The following is an 8,384-nucleotide window of genomic DNA, read 5'->3' as shown; positions in this document are numbered from 1 at the left end:
CAGCCATGTTCTCCAGGGGGACTCATCTCTGTGGTCTGGAGAAGAGCTATGGCTCCAGGGGATCCCCAGGTCCCACCTGCAAAGTGGCATTCCTGAACCTCAGTGGGGTCCAAAGCCATACTCCCCAACTGATCTGCATGCATGTCTACACATAAACACTCATACCCAGAGATCTCCAGGTCCCACCTGAAGGTTAGCAACCCATGGGTTAGGAATATTTTTGCAGGTTTGGAGCTGGGGCCTCAAGATGGCGCAAAGCCTCCCAGTCTCCCCTCCACAGCAGCCCTTTTCCCCTGCAGAGCTGATCTTATACTCTGGAGGTGACCACTTTGAGATGACATGCATGTTTGCGTGTGTGGAAATCCCCTGGCAGGACATACACCAGGCCACAGTTTAGCAGCTGCAGGCTGAGTGCTTTTCCCCACCCTCTCTGCATCCAGGGGGGCTCACACTCAAATGCACCTGTTTTCTCTATGGGTTCAAAAACAAACGCCTGTTGATCCCACAAAGTAAAAACCAAGAAACAAATTGACAATTGGCTGTGCGATAAAGTCTATTTACTTAAAATAGACTATTTACTTAAAATAGATAAAGTCTATTTACTTAAAATAGACTTTATTGCACAGCAAATAACTGACTCTTTTTCTCGGCTCCCCTGGACGTTGGCAACCCAGCTGGCTGCATACGGAGGAGGCATCAAATCCAGCTCCTGAGATTGGAGTCTGCCGCTCTTTAAGCACCACACCACACTGGGCCTTCAGATCTAGTGGGAAGCAGGGCCAGGAGGGTGTCAGAACCATGATTGATGCTCTTGCCGTGTGGCCAGCACCCACGAAGGCCACAATCCAGGTGTGCATGCCAGCGCCTGGCGCATTCCTGGGAGCACCGGGCTTTGCCTCTAGTGCCAGTATAACGCCTGGTTGGCTCCCTGAGCACATTCACCCCCCCCCCCCTTGAGGACTGCAGGAGAGATCAGTCTTTTAAACCAACAAATCCCACCAGGCCAATTCATCATCATTGGTGGAAACAGATGCAAAGATCGTATTTATTATCTATGGACAATGTGCAAATAGGACATCCTAGAACAGGGCAGAGTCTGAGCAACGTGATCTTTTCCAGGGAGATTTGCATCTTAACCGAGCCGCACTTGGAAATAGCTCCTCCCTCCCGGTTGTTTTCCTGTTAATAAAAGGAGGGCCCCAAAGTTGCACAGTATGCAGGTGGCGGAAACCGTGAGTCTCGCAGCAGAAGAAACGCTCCTTTTTTGTGCTCAGAAAGATGGCCACCTTGGCGTTAATAGCTGGCTTTGTGCTTCTCGTTATGGAAACCCTCGTTGGGACGGTGGCAAATGGATTTATTGTCCTCGTCTGCTGCACTGACTGGTTCAGAAGCAGGAAGCTCTCCCGGATTGACCTGATCCTGGTCTGTCTTGCCTCGTCCAGACTCCTGTGGCAGGCAGTGGTAATCCTGCATGTGACCATGTTTTACTTTTTTTTGCACACCTACATATTGGAAAAGGTGTCTTCAATGCTGATGATCATGTGGTTCTTTACAGACAACGTCAATCTTTGGTTTGCCGCCTGTCTCAGCGTTTGGTACTTAATAAAGATTGCCATGTTTTCCCACCCGATTATCCTCCAAGTGAAGCAATGTTTCTCTCGGCTGGTCCCTTGGCTGCTTCTCGGCACGGTGGTTTCCTCTGTGGTTATGGTTGTTATCGTCTTTCCATATTCCCTCAATGGCTCAGGCACCTGTGATCCCTTCAAAGCACTTTTAAACAGTAGCCGTGATTCAGAAGTGAAAAAGATTTGCTCTTTTACAGACCTTGTCTTTTCAGGGATTGTCTCAAATGTGCTCCCTTCTGTGGTATGTTTGTCCTCCACCATCTTGTTGATCATCTCTCTGTGGAAGCACACGAGACATTTGCAACACGATGGAATTGCCGTCCGGGATCTCAACAGCAGCGCTCATCTAAGGGCCATCCAAGCTCTGGCTTCCTTTGCTGTTTTGTATCTCTTCAGTTTTGTAGCCAGGATTTCACACTTAATGCTGTCTTGGGAAAGCAATGATCTTTCTTGGACATCTATATATTTTTACAATGTCAGTGGTCTGTATCCAGCTGGCCATGCTGTTGTCCTGATATTAATTAATCCCAAACTGAGACAGGAGTGGTTGAGAACAACACATCTCTTAAAATGTTGTGAAGCACCATCATAATATTTTCCAAAAGAACGAAGGGAGAGAACATTCTCTTGGGAATGAAGGAACCTGCAAAGGTCATGGGGGACAATCCATCCAGAGGTTCTCCTGATGTTTCAGGCACATTAAATTGTTTTGATGAAGATGACCTTCCAGTGGATTGAGTTCTTGGCTCCTGCAAGTGCAAATTACTCTATTTATTCACCAATACTTGCCATTGAATATCAACGTCTGCCATGAATCTAGAAGAATTGGTTCTTATATACTGCTTTTCTCTCCCCAAAGGAGTCTCAAAGTGGCTTATAATTGCCTTCCCTTTCCTCTCCCCAAAACAGACACCCAGTGAGGGAGGTGAGGCTGAGATATCCCCAATATTACTAAAGAAGAAGTGTTGGATATTATATGCTGCTTTTCTCTTCCCGAAGGAGTCTCAAAGTGGCTTATAATTGCCTTCCCTTACCTCTCCCCTAACAGACACCCTGTGAGGGAGGTGAGGCTGAGAGAGCCCTGGTGTTACTGCTCAGTAAATACAGCTTTATCAGTGCTGTGGGGAGACCAAGGTCACCCAGCAGGCTGCATGTGGAGGAGGAGAGGGGAATCAAACCCGGCTCGCCAGATTAGAAATCCACACTCCTAACCACTACACCCAACTACCTTCGTTTCAATTTCAGGTATACTTCATCTCTTGCTGTGACTTGCCTCATTTAAACACTTGGAATGAGTGTGGATGGTGAAAGCTTCAACCTAAAGAATTATTATGCCTTCGTTTCAATTTACACTGAAGTCAAGTCAGTAGGCTTTTACTTCACATGCCGTGTATTCGCTCCACAACTTTCTTTCCCCCCCACTTTTCCTCCTAGGAACTGTGGAGTGTGTAGTCTGCATGCCAATGAGAAGAACCAGCCATTGTGTCATGCTGCCAAAATTTACACACTTGTGCGTGTGTGATCCTGGTTGATCTATTGCAGCTACACACTTGCATCACAGTGGGGGTTGCTGTGGTTGTCGCCTTAGTTTAGCGCATCAAGTTTAGCGATAATCATTCTGGCCATTTGCAGGCTGGGCATGTTTTTTCGAAATGGGAGAGAGATTCTTCAAGTTGTATTTCCTCTCGGTTTGACATCTTAACCGTTTCTTATGGAGACAACAGTTCTGAATCTGATCCTTGTTTTGGCCAGAAAGTGCAAAGATCTGTTGAATATTGAAATTATGGGAAGGTGAGAAAGAGAGTCCGCATTGCATCCATCTGCAGTTCCGGCCAGAGCAAGTAGAAGAGTCAGAGGGTAAAAAGGCCCCATTCCAGATGAGGGAACCTCAGACAGCTGCTGTTTGGGTTTGGCTGGGTAGACTGGCAACCGATGGCTTCCAAGTTTTGAAAAGAAGCCTTTCCTTGCTTTCTGGAGTCTGGCTTCTTATCGCTACTGCTTTGAGATTTGGATATTCATCATGTTTTTTTCTTTCTTTTTTATCTTTAATAAAGTTTTTAAAATTTACACCCACTCTTCATCAACCTTTGACATCTATTTCTGCCTTCCTTGTACTTTGATGTCTGCAGCCCACCCTGAATGGCTTTTCTTCTGATCCAATAAGAGACGGGCTCCTTATTCCCCGGAGATGCCCCCTTCCCATATCTGCCCCGTCAGCGGCTTGTCGGGAACTTCCAGCACTGGCCTGAAGGCAGCAGCCTGAGGCAGCCCCAATGGCTGGAGAGAGGGCCACGAAGAGCAGTCGCGGGAGAGGAAGGACACCCTCTGGCTCTCCACTGGCCTCTGCGGGCTCTGGCCCCAAAGGGAACCGAATCCCAACCTAACTAGGCAAGTTACCACCCCAAAGGTTGAGCTACATGGATTATGTAGATTAGTCGGAGCAGAACCATACAGTACGTTACCGCCACTTTTACTTCTTTAATTAAAAAATAAATAACTATATCAGACAATTATCATAAATGCTCATTCTAATAGCTTTTGAAAACATATTTTTTTCAGGGCCTTTTGTGCCGATCAGCAAGCCCCAAAATTTTATGTATTACTGCGTTTTACAATAACTAGACGACTGAGAAAGACCCTTTTGTTGGAGAGATGCTTGGCCTCACTTCCATAGGTTGTTGTGAAATGTTATACAGTCAACAATTGTGAATTGTTGATGTTTTTCATTTTGAAGAAGAAGAAGAAGAAGAGTTGGTTCTTAAAGGCCGCTTTTCTCTACCTGAAGTAGTCTCAAAACGGCTTCCCTTTCCTCTCCCCACAACAGACACCCTGGGAGGTGGGTGAGGCTGAGAGAGCCCTGATATCACTGCTCGGTCAGGACAGCTTTCTCAGTGCCGTGGGGAGCCTAAGGTCACTCAACTGGCACTTTGTGCTTTATTATAATACATATTTGAATTTTAAAATTGTCCTTGTAGCTCAATCTTTGGTTTCCTAACCTCTTCCTATTTATTATTCCAATTTATTGCCTGCCTCTGTCAAAAAACCCGTGGGGATAAAGATGCTGTGGCAAAAACATATCCCAGACCAGATAATGCTCCTCTTCCTAGTCACAGCCCTCAAGCTGGACCGAGAATCGGCAGACAGACTCTGCAGGAAAGTCTCTGCTAGGCCCAAAGGTGCTGCCGGTGAATCAAACTGGACAATGCAGAGATCTCAATCTCCTGGCAACCTTTGCTCACCTCAGCGGGTTCCCTCTTGCCAAGCTGTCTTCCTTACCAGTCCCCATTAATGCCACAATCTGAGTGGGAGGAATTCGGTCTCTCTCCGCTAAGCTCCTGACCTGCATGGCCACTGGCGTCCCATGAGTGACAGGACATCTCAGCATGACCAAAAGGCGCCTCCCACACCACATCTCTTACCTCGTGTGGCTCTCCACCTTGGCTCCAGATGCCCTTTTGGGGTCCTACAACAATACCTACCATTAAAGCTGTTGGAGGGGCAGAAGCCAATGAACGACAGGCCCTTCACTGCCCTGAGATGGGAGTTTGGAAGGCCAACAGGACTGATGTTTCTATGCCGGGAATGATGTTATTTTATCCCTGTTGGCAAAAGAAGAGGAGCGGCTCAGAGCTAAGAGAGAGGGACCACACCGACCCTGGCTGGACCGAGCCATGAGGCAAAGCCACGGAGAACAGGAAGATTAGCTACGGCTTTGCACGACAGACACAAAGCTTGGGGAGTGGCTGGGAAGCCAGAATTGGAAACTGTCCCAGTGTCTGAATCGACAACCCATAACTGCAGTCCCTTCCCACCGGGCCCATCTGCCCTGGTTCTCAGGCCAAGGAGCCCTCTAAGATGCCATGCATGGGGCTCAAACCAGACAGGGGAAAAGGCCACAGACAACCAAACTCCCAGGCAAAGATCCAGCAAAATGTAAAGATGCCTTGAGAAGGAGACCCTGAAAGGACCACTGTAGCCACAAAACTACTACCCAGCAATACTGGGAAATGAATGTCATGTTTCACTCTTAAGGGATCTAAGCAAGAATGAGACAAGCCCTCCTTGCGTTATTTCCTGCTTGTGGCCTCTGTGGCAGGCCAAACTGCTCTCCCTCCCAGCACCTCTAGGCTTCTCCCGGCTCTTCCTCCCCAGCCTTCCTCTTCCTCCCTCTCCTGCTTGGTTCCTTCCATTTACATCTCTCCCTCCCGGCAAGACCTCAATGGACTCTCCAAATCCCCTCCTTCCACCCAACCACCCACCACCCTCCTCGCTCCTGCTTTCTTGCTGGCAGCCTGACTGTCTCCCGACCAGAAGGATGGGGTGATGCCCCCAATGCCCCCCCCAGCCCTTGCAGTGCTCAGAGAAGACTACCCTGCCCCTTCCCCTCCGTCTCCTCTCCCGGTTGACCATACTCACCTCCTCCACCTAACACCTCCTCCACGCCGGCAATGGAGCTCCTTGGCGCGGCTGGAGGGAGCGGCTCTTCCCCCTGAAGCCCTGGTGTCCCCGTGACACCAGGGCAGTGTCTTCCACAGGGGGAAAGAGCTGGGGGGCTGCTGCTGGGGCGGACAGGGAGGCGGGTGGCCCTGACTCTCCGTCAGGCAGCACAAGGCGTACCCGCTTCATCGAGCCAGGGCCTGGCTTCTTAGCCCCCGACCGTAGTATCGGTCGCAGCTTCCCCCTGCTGCATCCCTCCCTGTCCACTGGCCGTGGTAAGGTAGGTGGAAGACAGGCCAGAAGATCCACCAGTCTGATGCAGCCCCCGACCGGCTCCTCCAGCCGCGCTCGGTCTTTCTTCCTGGCCGCCTCTGGAAATTAAAGGCGAGAAGGGCAAAATGAATGGGGCGGGCAGGGGATTCTGGGCCTTCCTTGCTCTTCCGTGGGCTCTTCCCCTTGGCACATCCCGTGGTTCTCCCAAGAAGCCACAGTCAGCGGACAGGGGATCCCCACATGGCCTTAACCCTCTCCATGGACCGGGCGTTCACACGGGGGCCTTGTCAACGTCTGCTCCTATCGCTAACCCCTCTGGGGCAGCAGGAGGACCTCAGGCCGAGGTAAGGCCTCTGAGGGAGGCTGTGCTCTGGTCCCGTTTTCTTGCTCAGGATTCAGGCGCCATGCATTGCGCCCCACCGTCTCCTTGGTTCCTTGCATGCCGTGTGGGGGAAAGAGGCCTTTGGTGCTTCCCGAGGGGCACTCTGCGCTCTCCCCCTAACTCTCCCTTCTGTTCTGCAGGGAGAACTGCTGGTGCCTTTCCTGGGTGGACCCTCAAGAGGGGATCTCTGCAGACAGGTCTTCTGGGTCCTTGGCTGCTGATAGCCATCTGCTCAAAGCAGGTCAAGCTAAGCCAGCCTGTTCCTTGAGGGGGGGGCAGGTGTCCTCCAAAGGTTCACTCCCCAGTGCTGACTTCCAAGGTCAGCAGCCGCAAGGGCTTCCTTGTGTTTCCTGGTGGCTGGAGGCTCTTACCCTTGGTGTTTTCAATTGGGGGAAGGCGGCCAGGTGCTCCATGCCGGGGGGCAGGTGATCCCTGTATGAAGAGGTCTTGCAGCCTTCCAGACATCTCTCTCTCTCAATTTCTCTATCTCTCTCTCTCTCTGTCACACGCACACAAACACAGGCACTCAGGGTAACCCTCATCACAAGATGCTGAGCCATGCCCATATCCTGCCTGCCACTCTCCGCTCCCTGTGGCTCAAAGGGCCTGCCGCTGTTTCGTAGGCCGCTCCCCAGCCCAGCCTCCATTCAGACCACCAAGTACGGCCAGATTCAGCACCCAACCCCCGACAGGTCTCCCGCTTCGTCAACCTGCTTACCCCTTTCTCATAATTAATACATCCACGAAATTCCCTTCCAGAAATCCCATTGGAGGAGGCCCACATCTTTCCCCTCCAATCCCATACTGAATCCTTCGGCAGTGCAGCAGATTCCAACTCAGCCGGCATGAGAGTTTCATCTTGGGCTTTTCTGTAAATCTGCAGAAATGCCTTTCCCCCACTGTTCTAGCCAGCTTACGGTTTCCAGCCCGAGAAAGGCAACGCAGGACCGAATGGCTTTATGCCTAGAATAAGTCTCAGGCTCCTCCCCCTGGCATTTGCTTGGGACCAACGAACGTCTTGTCTGGAAACATCGAGGTGCTCCCTCTATACCAGGGGTAGTCAAGCTGTGGTCCTCCAGATGTCCATGGGCTACAATTCCCATGATCCCCTGCCAGTGTTTGCTTACAGGGACTCATGGGGATTGTATTCCATGGACATCTGGAGGACCACAGTTTGACTACCCCTGCTCTATACGGCTGTGCCCCCCTCCCCGAAATAGGAAATTAAAAGCCTGTTTATGGATGAAGCTACATATAGTGTTACTAGGGGCAAAGCCCGTTGTATCCAAGAATACAACGGGCACTAGAGCTTGGCAGTGGGAAGAGGAAAGGGAGGAGTTGTCCAGTCTGTAAGGGCATGGGGTTGAATGTGTGTGTTGTGTGGGAGGTTGTGGTGGCATGGTGGCAAATGAGGGCATGGGTGTGGAGATATGGGTGTCAAGAACCTGTGGTGTGGAATGTTCGTTCAGTGTGGGAGAGGACTGACCATTGGGAATTGTGGCATAGTGGTCACAGTTGAGCTTTCCAGAGCCATGTCTTCAGATATGTGAAGGGAAAATCAGACTGGAGACTCTTCTTAGGGGAAGATTACATGGCAACCAATTCCCCCCCAGTTCTGCGTCATTTCCCTTCTTGTGTGAATTAGGCCACAGACACCGAAATGCCCC

At 50.6% G+C, this 8,384-nt stretch overlaps 1 long non-coding RNA gene across 1 annotated transcript; it reads right to left on the bottom strand.

The window, feature by feature from the left end:
• Positions 1 to 918: 918 nt before the first annotated feature.
• LOC143841875 (uncharacterized) lies at positions 919 to 7,218 on the bottom strand. Its single transcript, XR_013232918.1, has 4 exons — positions 7,089 to 7,218; positions 6,042 to 6,433; positions 5,105 to 5,224; positions 919 to 2,374 (listed from the first exon to the last, which is right to left on the bottom strand). It is a non-coding gene; the product is annotated as an uncharacterized LOC143841875 (long non-coding RNA).
• Positions 7,219 to 8,384: the final 1,166 nt, after the last annotated feature.

The sequence above is a fragment of the Paroedura picta genome, chromosome 7 (genome assembly GCF_049243985.1).
Source record: "Paroedura picta isolate Pp20150507F chromosome 7, Ppicta_v3.0, whole genome shotgun sequence".
Lineage (NCBI taxonomy): Eukaryota > Metazoa > Chordata > Lepidosauria > Squamata > Gekkonidae > Paroedura > Paroedura picta.
The sequence above is the reverse complement of the archived record's forward strand: the minus strand, read 5'-3'. Positions and strand labels throughout refer to the sequence as shown.